The sequence below is a fragment of the Culex pipiens genome, chromosome 1 (genome assembly GCF_016801865.2).
Source record: "Culex pipiens pallens isolate TS chromosome 1, TS_CPP_V2, whole genome shotgun sequence".
Lineage (NCBI taxonomy): Eukaryota > Metazoa > Arthropoda > Insecta > Diptera > Culicidae > Culex > Culex pipiens.
The window spans coordinates 18,892,828-18,906,302 of record NC_068937.1 but is presented as its reverse complement, the minus strand read 5'-3'; the positions used below and the strand labels follow the sequence as shown (position 1 = coordinate 18,906,302).

The 13,475-nt window shown below is 35.5% G+C and overlaps 2 protein-coding genes across 7 annotated transcripts in view; both read right to left on the bottom strand.

Moving 5' to 3' along the window:
• Positions 1-13,475, bottom strand: part of LOC120415625 (beta-mannosidase) — a 165,835-nt gene that overhangs the window by 30,852 nt on the left and 121,508 nt on the right. The gene's annotated exons all lie outside the window — the stretch shown is intronic.
• The window catches only part of LOC120415613 (progestin and adipoQ receptor family member 3), a 48,662-nt gene that overhangs the window by 15,328 nt on the left and 19,859 nt on the right, over positions 1-13,475 (bottom strand). Inside the window, exon 1 of one of the 6 annotated variants that reach the window (XR_005605226.2) lies at positions 2,490-3,189. The exons of the other annotated variants lie outside the window; for them this stretch is intronic. The gene's annotated coding sequence lies outside the window, so the exon portion shown is untranslated. Of the gene's footprint in view, positions 1-2,489; positions 3,190-13,475 lie in introns of those variants that run through there. 6 annotated transcript variants of the gene reach the window in all.

The following is a 13,475-nucleotide window of genomic DNA, read 5'->3' as shown; positions in this document are numbered from 1 at the left end:
TAAAATGCTAATGATTTCAGAAGTTTGGCATTCATTAAGGTTTCAAGAAATCTTTGGATTTGTTTGAATTTGATTTTTTTTTCAATTCAGAATTAGACTGGTTATTTAATTTATCAGAAGATACTAGTCCAAACCATGGCTTATAATTTGAAAAATTCTATTGGATGAGACGTATTGTTAAGGCTGGTACAAATATTTTTAAAAGTTTTTGTCTTTTATCAGTACAAAAAAACAGTTCCTTATCTTTCTTGTGGAGCACTGGTGCACCACTACAAATTGTTAAATTTTTCATGGATTCAATGTTTATGGGCCAAAGTAAAGTTATTCCAGAGATTGTCCAAAATTCACCCATTTACTATTTCTAAAACAGGTTAAATGCACTGGGCTTCCTTGAAAATTTGCGGGGGAAAAACTTTTTTTTTATTTTGATATTTCAAAAATCCACGTTTTGCGCTATATTAAAACCGGATTCTTATTCGGTTGCTCTACAACTTTCCCCAAGAGAGTATGTTGCTAACTTGCTCCTAAAAAAAGATGCAGCGTGTTCAAAACTCGTCTAAAATGTGTTTTTTTTTGCTCGAAAATAATGTTTTAGACGAGTTTTGCGCAAAGTGGGGACTGAACCAATCGTTCAAAACTCGTCTAAAATGTGTTTTTTGCTCGAAAATCATGTTTAGAGGAGTATTGCGCAAAGTGGGGATTGAACCAATCGTTCCCAAACTTTAGGGAGTTGTTGAGGACCTGTACTGTGCTGGAATATCGATTTTGTTATTACACCCTAATAATCTGTTATTTTGTTATTACACCCTAATTTTCTGTTTAAAATTGAATAGAGAGATTGAAGTTCCACTGTTGCTTATTTGTTTTGAGTTTTTTTTTAATCTGACACAAGTGAGCTGTAACTTTTTTTTTATGTTCAGCAATATCGTTTCCTTTAAAATTTATGTAAATTTACATCAACAAGAGGTAAATTTACACTTTCAAAAAATTCAAAGTGAAAAGCTTAGAAATTCAAATCAGTAAATTCACCAAATTAAAAAAGGCAAATTGAAGAACAGAAAGTTTTAAAAATGGCCTCAAAAGTTTAGGGCGTGTTTAGATTCCATCTATCCACATTACAAATAAAAAAGAAACAAACTAAATAAATTTCAAAAATTGAAAAAAATCCAACTTCATTTTAGAAATGATGCTTGTATTCAATTAAAACTAAATAATAAACAAAGCTTTCGAAAAAAAATCTGGTTTTAACAAAGGTTTGAATAAAAAAGAAGCAAACCCATTTGGCATGATTTGGAAAAATACTGAGTACTCTATGTTTAAAAAAAAAATCTAATTTTCTATAATAATATTTACTGTGTCAATCTTTCAGATCTGAGTATCAAAATTTCAATTATCTTAAAATGTGCCGTCAGTGGGGGTGACTATGGGTCAAAAAACGATACACCTCTCGAAATTTCTTAATAACAAAAACAATTTAAATAACATCGAAAATCTTTCAACGTAGATTTGTTCTTAGATAGTTTACTAACATTTTCCCAAGATATGGTGGATTTTGATGAACACTACCTTAAATGCCAATAGTTTGAAAATTGACCCAATCTCACCCCTTAGAGGGGGTGACATTGGGTCAAATGAAACTAAAATGATGCTCAAATACAACGATATGGTAAAAACAAGTCATCCAACAGCGTTACTTGTTCGAGGGAATCGTATTGACACGCTACAATGTTTGAAGTGGAGATTTTCAAACATTTGGGTAGTTTTCGAGCAATTCTAACAAAAATATTAGAAAAATGATTTTTCGAGAGGTCATTTTTGGCCAAAAACGTACCTCAACTTTAGACATCTGCCAAAATAACAGGATTTGTTCTAGGAACGAGATTTTTTCAGCGAAGTCATCTTAAGATGTCCCCTACACAACCCCTTTAACAAAATTCAGTTTCATTGAGAATAACCTGAAAAATGGTAAAATCGGTAAAAAATCACTTTGACCCAATCTCACCCCCCCAGACCCAATGTCACCCTCACTGACGGTAATGTAAAATGCTCTGAAATTAATTTTCGTTTGAATTTTGTGCAATTTCTTCACCAAATTAGAATATATGCTCAACATACACTTATTTTTTAATTTCGGTAAAAACGGGACAAAATATAAAATTTCAGGGATTTGTGATTTCCCAGTTTTGAAAAATACGCGGGAATATTGTTCCGGAATGAACGCACCGCATGAAACAATGGTGAACCGCCATAATTTTTCAATCAATCTTTGGAGACAAACCATTCGACCCTGCCAATATTTTTTTTTGAAACTTTATTTTGAGGACCTGCTAGTTGATACTATATAGTATACTCTTTGATTTGATAATGTGAGAAGTTTTGTTTTGTCGTGTTAATAAGTGTTAATAAATGAAGTCACTCATATTCAATGTTAAATAATTTTAATGTTGATTGTCAAGCAACTCGTCTCATCACGTTCACCATCTACGTACATTGTTATAATTCTCGTTCGGCTGCATCCTCGCTTATCTCTAAGTCTCGCCGGAGACTTTCGCACCCAGGAGCTATATCACTATTCACAACTCTTCACCAACTATTAGGGGTGTGTATGTGTGTCTAATCACAAGCCTTGCAACAACTCACTACCGTTTACCACCACAATTCACAACCGTAAGCACTGCCCATCAAACAGCATTCTTCATTCGGTTTCGAGAGAGGCAATTTTCTCGGTACGTCAGCGATTGATCGATCGATCGTTCAGATGATCCTCCTAGTAACAGGCTTCTTCTCGACGTCGCACAAACTTCAAAGTGCTCTCTCTTGCTACACTAGTCACCACTGTTAATTGAAGGTGTTCACTGAACCAGCACTCCACCGCGTTCTGTGTTGGCTCAGCTGTTTAGCAGCGGAACGCCGATTGCACAGTCCGTGCGTAGATCGCCGATAGGGTAGAGGTTCCGCTGACTTGTTGTTCAGCACCCACGTTCTAGTTCAGCAATTTCTTCACCACACAAAAACACTAAACTTAGTTTGGTAATTGGGCAGCTTCCGAGAGGCTCGCGACTAAGCCACCAGTTGAAGATCAAGAACTTGTCCAAGTTCTCCAAAGACGACCGATCTACCGAGCAGCAGTGGTCGTACGAGGGGAGGTCGACACACTGCAAACCGCGAACCAAGACTGTGGCTGTGGCCGCGGTTCAAGTCTCGTCGGGGTCTGGCCAAACGTTTGCCTCGTGTTCGGGCTTGTGTGAGTGGCACACATGGTTGGTTGTCTTTGGGGTGGCGCGAATTTCTTGATGATTCCGGTGGTTGTTGGGTGGGGTGGGAGAGGTCAGCCTTGGAGGAAAAACAGTCTGTAAAGTTGCTCATTTTTTTTTTCTTGGCGGGCTGTTGGCTACTAGAAATGAGAACGAATTTTGCTGGTGGACTTTTCGCGCACCGACTGGCAGGTGTTGTGGAGGCATCAGAAGTTGTAGGAAAAGTGTCCGATGTTGATGAATAGTTAATAAAGGGTGTGGGGTTGCTTCTGGAGAATAACGGGGTGTTGGAGAATAAGGGAGTCTCATATCTGTATGCAGCGAATTAACAATAATTAATGATCAGGACGTAATTATCTATAGTTGAGCCGTTCAGCTGGTGGGATTCTGGTGTACTACGGTAAAAGTAAAACTTTGTTGCGAAGGTGGATATAATTACAATAAAGTTTCCTGGATTAGAAATTATTCTGGTCTTGTGACTTATCAATTAGTGTTGTAATGAAACTATAGATCAAGTATGTTGCAAATATGTTCAAAAATTATTGACATACATTGAGAAATAAAAAAAATGAAATAACAAAAATGTGTTTTAATTGTTTTTTATTAGGCTGGTCCAAATTTTATTTAAAGTGTTTGTCCCCTTCATAGTTGTCCGAAAAATCGGGGTGCAAATATTTTTTTTTTCAAAAAACTTCAATGGTTTTTAGCATGATTTTTGAAAATTTTCGATGTTTATTATCGCAAAAAGTTTTTTTATCGCTAACATTTTTTTTTTCGTCAAATTTTACATTTTTTGAAAATTAAAGATGGCAAAACTGAACTAGTGTAAAATGCATTTTAAAACACTTTTTCCATGTAAATATTGAAACTATGGCTTGCTATTTCAATAATTATATTTTGTTTGCCCTCCGCCCCCTCGACTCCGGCCTGTGCCGAGGGACAAAAACTTTGAAAAATATTTTAATCGGCCTTACAATGTTAAAAAAATTCAATTTTTTTTAATCCGCTCATGATTAAGCAATCAAACGAATAAAACGAAACAAATAAATAAACACAAATCTGATTATGCAAAAACTGTATTTGGCATGCACGCAAACGTTGAAAATATAACTCGAAAATCAAAATAAACATTGAAAAATATTTGGAACGATTCTGTTTGTATCAAGGAAAAAAAAACGAAGTTGACTTTATAGCTGTCGGCCACCATTGCTAGTACCAACCACTAGTGTCTTCCTTTTATCTACAAGGACTTCGCCGCCCTGGGCTCCTAAGTGTATGAAAGTATGGCACGGAGCGACGGCGCCGAATACCCATATTTACACAAAGAATTTTAGAGCGCCCGCCGCGGGATTCGAACCGGCAACCTCTGGATTGTGAGTCCAGTGCGCGGTCCGATTGATCCACACGGGCGGGACAAGGAAAGCCCATGCAAAAATGATTTTTAAGTTTTTGTCGTCCCTTTTTGAAATTTCCTTAGAAAATCAGAGGGCAAAAAAATATAGCGTAAAATTTAAATATTAATATTTTACACTTAGGGACCATCCATAAACCACGTGGACACTTTTATGAAATCTCAGACCTCCCTCTCCCCTTCGTGGACAATTTCCATACAAAACAAATCTTTTTTGTATGGAGCGTGGACAATCGTGGATGGTCCCTCAAGAACTCTGGTGTATAAAAATATATACAAAATTTCTTGTCATTTGGTACCCATACTGCACAGAATGATAATTTGAATATTTTTGAAAAAGTACGGCAGTAAAAACACTAAAAACTTTGATGTGGTACAAATCTATGAAAAATTTGCGTCGTTCGATCCTTATTGCAAATTGTGAAGAAAGCATTGTCCAGACTCGATTATCCGAAGTTTCGATTATCCGAAGGTTTGTATGAGACTTCTGATAATGTAATCATGACCAAACAAAAGTTTTTTTTATTTTCTTACTTTTGACAGCAAATTTGAGTTCTGCGATCCAATTTCAGTTAAATTTGAATGTTTGATTGACTTTTAAATTTAAAATTGCATTTTTTTATATGTTCCCATCACCATTTTGGCCACCATCATGGATTTAAGTAATTATAAATCATTTTATATGGGTCATACTTAAGCCATACGACCATACGACCATAAAAAATAAGACATCAAACAACAATAATTTGATTATCCGAAGTAAAATTTTCCTAAAAAATTTCGGAAACGGAAACGGAATTTTTCGGTTAAAATTTTACTTTGAATGGCTATATTTTGAAAACAATAACAATAACTTAATAAAAAATTTAAGGTACTTTTCGATTGCAAATTCGATTTTACATAAAAATTGAGGTCAACACATTTTAAGCAAAAGATTTTTTTTTTCGCAAAAATCACTATTACAAAAAAAATCATAACTCGTCGGCAAAATTTTGGTCCATAGGGTATTTTAACCATTAGTGGACCCTCTAGTAGAGCCGAAGCACATTTTTCACTAATTTTCAATATTATAAGCACTTTTTCATAGCTCTTTGTGCAAAACAAAGAAATCTGAAGTCTTTTGAGCAATTTTGAATATTTGTTCCATCAGTTATTTGTTTTTAAGCAGAAAAATAGCCATTTGAAAAAAAAAGTTTTTTTTTGCCTGTTATGGACCCCCTTTTCCTATAGTGGACCCGGGTCCATAATCCGATTGTGGACCCGGGTCCACTATAGGAAAACTGTTATTTTTATACCAAATTTCACCGATATTTGATGTTTTGATGCATGGTGTAGGTCTAATGATATATATAATGAATAAAAGATGGATTTTGCTCACTTCTCATCATAAACAAATATGTTTTGTCAACAAATTTGGCTGTAAACAACAAAAAAACCTAACAGAATTTTAAAGACATTTATATCCAAAAAAGATCAGAGAAAACGTTTCAAAAACTACTGTAAACATAAAAATAATTTAAAAAACTAACTTAATCCACCTATGTGGTTGTTGCCTTCCTCACTTTTTACCAACATTTGGTGATATGATGGGTTTGGACTCAAATTCTATCTATCTTTTATATGTATACAAAATTTCGACGGTTTTGTTCGAACGCGAATCAATTCAACACGGAACGTTCGATCGAGGTGTTCTTTCTTGCGTTGGGTTCGTATGGTAAGTTCGTGAGTGCCAAAAAGTTACAACCGATTCCGGAAAATTTGCAGATTGTATGGGAAAGGTTAAAATTAAGTTTTGATCACAGGAGGCTGAATAAGCAAAAAAGTCAAAAACGTCAACAAACGAAAAAAGGCAGAACGAACTTTGTCAGGTAAGGCTTGTTTCTCAATAAAAAATACACAAATGTCACTTAAGCGGTCATAACTTGAGTCTGAGCGTTGTCTGATCTTCAATGTTTTGGACTCATTAGAAAGGTCTTTTGATTACCTAATCAACGATTGGTCGGAAGATGGATCCAGACATAGTTTACATACATTTAAGTGGGATCCGGCTTCAAAAAAGTACATAAATATCACTTAAGTGGCCATAACTTGAGACAGGGTTACCAGATCTTCAATGTTTTGGACTCATTGGAAAGGTCTTTCGATTACCTATCCAACGATGGGCTGGATGATGGATCCGGACATAGTTTACATACATTTAAGTGAGATCCGGCTTCAAAAAAGTAAATTAATCACTTAAGGCTGCCAGAACTTCAATGTTTTGGACTCGTTGGAAAGGTCTTTTGATAACCTCACCAACGATGGGTCGGGTGATGGGTCTGGATGTAGTTTACATGCATTTATGTGAGATCCGATTCGCAACTCTGACACTTTTTTAAACGTAACTTTTGAACTACTTATCGGATCTTCAAACAATTCAATAGTGCAGTATGGGGCACCAAACCGGATCGAAAGCAACTTATTTGACTCAAATCGCATTAGCCAGTGCCGAGAAAACTTGGCAAGAATTTTGAGCACCAAGGGGAATACGCACACACAAACACACACACACAGACATTTGTTCAGTTTTCGATTCTGAGTCGATAGGTATACATCCCGGGCAGACGGTAATAACAAAATTCATGCTATTTCAATAACAAATACTGTTAAAATAAAAAAAAAATTATGGAATATTCTTGCAAAATCCATTTTTGCATAAGAGCCTAATAACAGTTTTTGTTATCATAAACAAATTTGTTATTGGTTTGATATTGGTTGAAAGTCAAAACAACTTGGGAATAACATTTTTTGTTATGGAAGAATAACTCCAACTGTTATTGGGATGATCGGATTAGTTGTTAAAATAACAAAAAAGAATAACAAAGATTTGTTCGAAGAATAACGCAAAATGTTATTAGTCTGTTATTACAATATCAATCCAATAACAAAAAAATCATAACGGCGAATAACAAATCTTGTTATAAATAACATAAAATGTTATTGGCCTAGTATTTTCAAATAACAAAAAATGTTATTCCCACGTTATTTCCGTCTGCTCGGGATGAATATAGGTCTACGAGCTGTTTTTCAAAAGTTCATTTTTCGAGCAGGATTATAGCCTTACCTCAGTGAGGAAGGCAAAAAGTAATTTTGATGCACATTTTTTCATATTAATTACATAAATGGTTGACCGAAACTAAACAATAGATTTGTTTACAGTTGCTGATAAAACCACGCATGTTTATTTAAAAAAAATGTTTTGTTATTGATTTATTATTATAAAATATCCTTTCAAACTGCAATTATGATGCTTCAGTTAAGTACAATTTACTAAAATTTTGATTAATTGGCTTCAGCATTTTTGGTACTTTTAACATGAAAACAGCTATATTTCTCGAATTAGTATTCAAAAAGGCGTAAGAGCCAATGGTAAACAAAGTTCTTTTTGCATCGGTATTCGACCTTCTTACGAAAAACCAATATCAAAAATGCTTGAGATTGTTCATCTACACGTCCTTCAAGTGCCCCAAACTAAAAATAAGTAAAATTTTGTTTAATTTTGGTGAAAAACGAAAATTAGTGTCAGAGGTCACGGTGGCTCTTACGGCTTTTTGAAAACTCACCGGAGATTTATACTCATAATTGAAAAAATATGCGTTTAGGTTGATAACAGCAAGCATTTATTGTATGTTTTAGAGAAACTTTTGCTTGAATACACAGTTTTCTTCATTTTTGAAGGTTAAATTAACAGGGGGCCACTATTGGAAAAGTTTGGATTTTCGTTGTCCTATATTGGACCCCCCTAATTTTTGCTCGAAAATGGCAGTTCTTCGCTTTATTTTAGTAAAGATTCTTAAACTTACATTATTTTGACTTGCTGAAGTTAAATAATCAGTAAAAAAATGATCGGATAGTTAATTCAATCATAAAATATAAATGTAGTTTTGTTGTGAAAATGCTAGTGGCCATGGTTGATTTCAGATGTCGAACTCAAAACACTTATTTTGGTGAAAAGGACAATTCAATGTCAGTCAACATTGTTTTAAATGATGCTGAATATGCCAAATAAAAGATTTGTAGACAACAACACGCTTGAAATTCTGATTTTATTGAATTTTTCATCAAAAACCCTTCAAAGGGTCCACTATAGGAAAGGGGTCCACTAATGGATAACGTACCCTACTTCTGAATGGCTTAATAGGTGTGATGTTTTGTCCCCTAAAACATATAAAAAAAAAAATCAAAAGAAAACTATGAATTAATCTCTTTTTATGTGTGTTTTTTCCAGTGGGTTAAAATTAGATTTAATTGAAAACGCTGAAAATTTTACCCCGCCGATGTAATTTTATTATGTTTCTGATGTAAAATTACCCTTTTTTTTGTTGAACCTAATTAATGACAGATACATCGGCAAGATGAAAAATATTCAATTTGTTATGTCAAATTTTATTTTTTACCCATATAAACTACAACTTTTCATCTACACAGCAAAAAATTGTGTAAATTTGGAAGGTATATTTTAGAAGGTTGAATATTACCTCTTTAATAATGTAATTTTACCTCAATTTAGACTGAAAAAGCGACATTACACCAGAATTGTGGTAAAATTACACATTTTCAGAGGTAAAATTACGCATTTTTTCTGACATAAAAGATGTACCCCTTTCCAGGTGTAATATCACCATGTTATTTTTCAGTGTACTTTTCCGTACCGTACCTACTTTTCTTTTTTTACAGTGCAGTTTAAAAAAGAAATTTTGGAAGGTTAAATATTTTGTCAGTTGAATATTGCCTCTTTTTTGAGTGGTTTTACTTAAAATAATGTGTAAATTGTGTAAAACTCAACAGAATTTGATGAAAAATTCATTAGTTCCTAAAGTGACATCTTTTCGCACAAAATCTGTACCCATTCTCAGATGTAGCATTACCATAATTTTTTAATTGGGTCCTAAAATGAAGCTTAGATTGCTGATATTATTGTTTACAGCGATAAAGCTTTTTTTTTCTGAGTAAAATGACCCTTTGTACGACCACAAAGAGTTTAAAATGGATTTTTAAATCAATTTCGAAAAATTAACCTCGCGGTCCTTCTTGACAGAAAAGCTCCTACTTGACAGCTCGTTCCAAGGGGACCATAGTTGATCCATCGAAAAAATGTTGTCTTGCCAAAAAAAAAATTTTGCATTAAAATGAAAAAAAGTGATCAGAAATGGTTTTTAATCGTGTTTTTTACCATTGTACATAAAAATTGACACAGGGCTTTAGTACCCAATTGTGTTTTAAAATAGAGATTTGACACAATTAAAAAAAAATCCATGGTTGCATTTTCGATTGCTTCTGACGGAAGGGTGGTACGACCCCTTCATTTTACAGTTAGATAAAGTTGAAAATTTGAAGGTGTAAATTTACTTCTTTCGTGTGAATTTTGACTGTTTAAAAAACAGAAAACTACAAAGAAAAAGACAATAATTTACAACTTTCTGATGTATAGCTGATGAAAAATCTTTAATAATGGATTTCATGTCAGAAAAATATGTAATTTTACATCAGAAGCTGATGATAAAACTGAGATTGGTAAGGTGGTATTTTCATATTTGTATGAAAATAACACCTAACCGATCCAGTTTCATCAGCTTCTGATGTAAAATTACATATTTTTCATTTATCAATTCAGCGAATACCAGACACAACCGGAAGCAGATTCCGCATTCCGTTACTTCCACCTTCCATGGATCTTAAGTTGAAGTGCGCACTAGATCCTTCTCCGAGCTTCCGAACGTCTACAAATTTGACGGCCAACGGAGCGAGATGGCGTTCGTTAGCGCGTTGACGCCGTCGTCGTCGTTGGGTATTGCCCAAAAAATCTCTGACAAGCAGTCGTCGTCAGTCGTCCGATCCAAGAGAGTACACAAGAAGGTTTTCGCAATTTCTTCAGCGCAGTCGGTGGCGTGAGGAGCTGCCGCCGCTACCAGGCCAAGGTCAGACCGAATATGCTTTTTACTCTTTCCTCTCCGGACCACCACCGGCAATACGTAGTCGTTTGTGAACTGGAAATTGGCCAATCCTCATGGTTTTGCCAGAGGTGCCGATGAATGGGCGAGTTGTGTGCACCTCACATGTGAGTCGGGGGGAACCTTTGAGAGAAGCGTAATGTCGGAAAGTGCATCTGAACAAAATTGTCAAAATGAGCAAGTCATGAATGAGCGAAAACTCACCACAACAATTTTGAATTCACCACAGCGTTTGACAGATGTTTGAAACTTTAATAATCGATTTCGCTTCTTGCATACAGGTGCTCTGCTGTTGAGGCATGGGGCCAATCACGACGACTGCTTCTGACGGGTGAATGGCCACCACAACCGAGAAGTTGTCGGAGGACTTTACACTTTGTTGTTCCGACGGCGGTCGGTCCATGTCTGCACAAAAACTGATTGGTTCATATTTCGTCATAATTGAAACTTGAAGGTTAATAACGGTGCAGGCGCGAGTGCGTCGTGTGAGTTGTGTTTTTTTTAAGACTACGAGCGCAGTGATCTCGAAGTGACACGAACGGTTCATAGTGCCTTTTTGAGTGGTAGCTAAAAGAAGCATTGACTTATATTTAAGACAATTAGTTGCAAATTGTTGATAATTCTTGATAGATTCATATAGCAATGTCTGGTTGTGTGCATGAACACAATTCCAAACAACTGTCAAAAGCGAATGAATGTGCTGTGGTGAATTCAAAATTGTCGTGGTGAGTTTTCGATCATTCAAACTGACCGTTAAATTTTCGATGCATGGATTTTGAAGAAAATTTCGTTTTTTTTGTCTGTGGCCAAACTTTTCTTGAACCAACTTTTTTACAACATTCCAGCCTTTTCCACCGCCACCGGACGGTTCGTCCTTCCGCGATGGCACCACCACCAGACGTTGCTGCGCATAAACAAACGCCGGCCACGCCACCACCAAGATGCCCCTGACTGTGACATTTGTGGTGTTACTTTTAGGGGTGGAACCATACCATACCAACTTTGATGTGAAGGCACTTTTCTGCAAAGGCATTCGTAAAATAGTAAATATTAAACGGGGGTTGTTGCCACCGTCCACAAGTGCCAAGGTTACTCTCTTGTAACATTCACCTTAATGACTTGTGATTTTTTTTCGGGTGTTGATGAACTACACGACAAGCTTGTTTTGACCCCAAAACTACACCGACAACAAACACGCAAAATTAGCTAACTTTGTCATTGAGCTTGGGGATCAACTTTCAACGTTTTTGAAACCGTCGCGAAACTTCGAAAACGAAAAAATGGGAAAATCCCGTTCTGATAGTGGAATCTTTTTGCAAAAATTACGAGGCATGTGCAACGCGAAGCCTTCGGGCGGTGGAGCACGTGGCAGAACAAAAAAGAAGAAATACAAGAAAAACCAGTGTCCAATGAAATCGATCGGCACACGACGAAAAATGTATGCCAATGCACTCTCGGTGGGACTGGACTCAACGAACGTCGTCGACGACGACGCACACTTGGACGATCCTCGCGAAATTGACATTTTTTTTGCGCTGCTTGGTGGAGTTGTGTGTTTATGGTTTTCTTCTTTAGAGTGTATTTTTTTTGCTGCTTTTTGCTGTTCTTTATGCCAACTTTATGCATACGCGGTATTGCATACTCATGCTGAACTATTCAAATTAATGCTGGGGGAAATCGAGTTTTGAAGCTCAAAATTTTCTCATATTTACCTTGCTCATCGAGGAAAAGCTATTAAAGCACTCGAAATATGAACTTCTCAATTATGAGTCAATTATGAGGGAATGTAGATAGACGAAGATTTTTTTGTCACTCAATTATCTCGTCACTGGGTTAACAACATTTGTTTCGGTTTGTTCTATTTAGTCCGGTCTGGGGTCTCAAAAGTACTTTATTTCATTAAAATTAAAATTATATTTGATTCACAATCATTTGTAATTTGTCCTGATTGTTTCTCGATTCTTGTTAGATTTTCTAGTGAAATGTGTGACGAAAACTTGATTGAAAATTGATTACTTTTCGTCTCATTTTTGTTGAGCTAAAATTTTACAGATAAAAACAGGAATTTATTAATTCTCAATGAAGCCGTTGTATGCATCAACAATTTGAAAAATATAAACTGACAAAATTAGGAGACAATTACATTTTTTTGTACTTCCAAATATTGAAGGAAAAAAGCAATAATCTATTTGTTTAAAAATATCCGATGGTATTTAAAATATGAAAATCATAAGAGTTTTTTTTTTAATTTTAAGGTTAAATTTGAAAAAAAAACTCCTCTGATTTTCATATTTTAAATACCATTTTTAACAAAAAGATTATTGTAAGTTATTTTTCATCTTATTTGAAAGTTATTTAAAAAAAATGGTACACCCAAAATTCAGAATCGAGATAATCGTTCTCTCAAAATTTATTGAGGGCTCAGTGCCAAAATCGATAGAATAATGGTACCAACTCACACCATCATAACAAATGAGTTCATTCGTTAGTTGTATCAATAAATTTCCAACAAGTGTCATACATCGACTTCTGACTTCTCCATGGTCACCAAGCTGTGGTGGCCGAGGCAGCTAAGTCTTTGGATTGGTTTGTCAAAGGTCTCTGGTTCGATTCCCGTTGTCGACACTTTTGGTTTTTTGTTTGACGGATGAACTTTTTTTTGCAAATGAACCTCGAGAGAATAGTTCTATCGCCCATCTCGAGCTGTGTTCTCTGCGTCCGTGAATGGTACCACTATTCTCTCGACTCGAGACCATCATTCTCTCGAACTAGCGCTGCCTGTTTTGGGTGTAAGATTTTTGTGAACGAGGCATGAGTTTT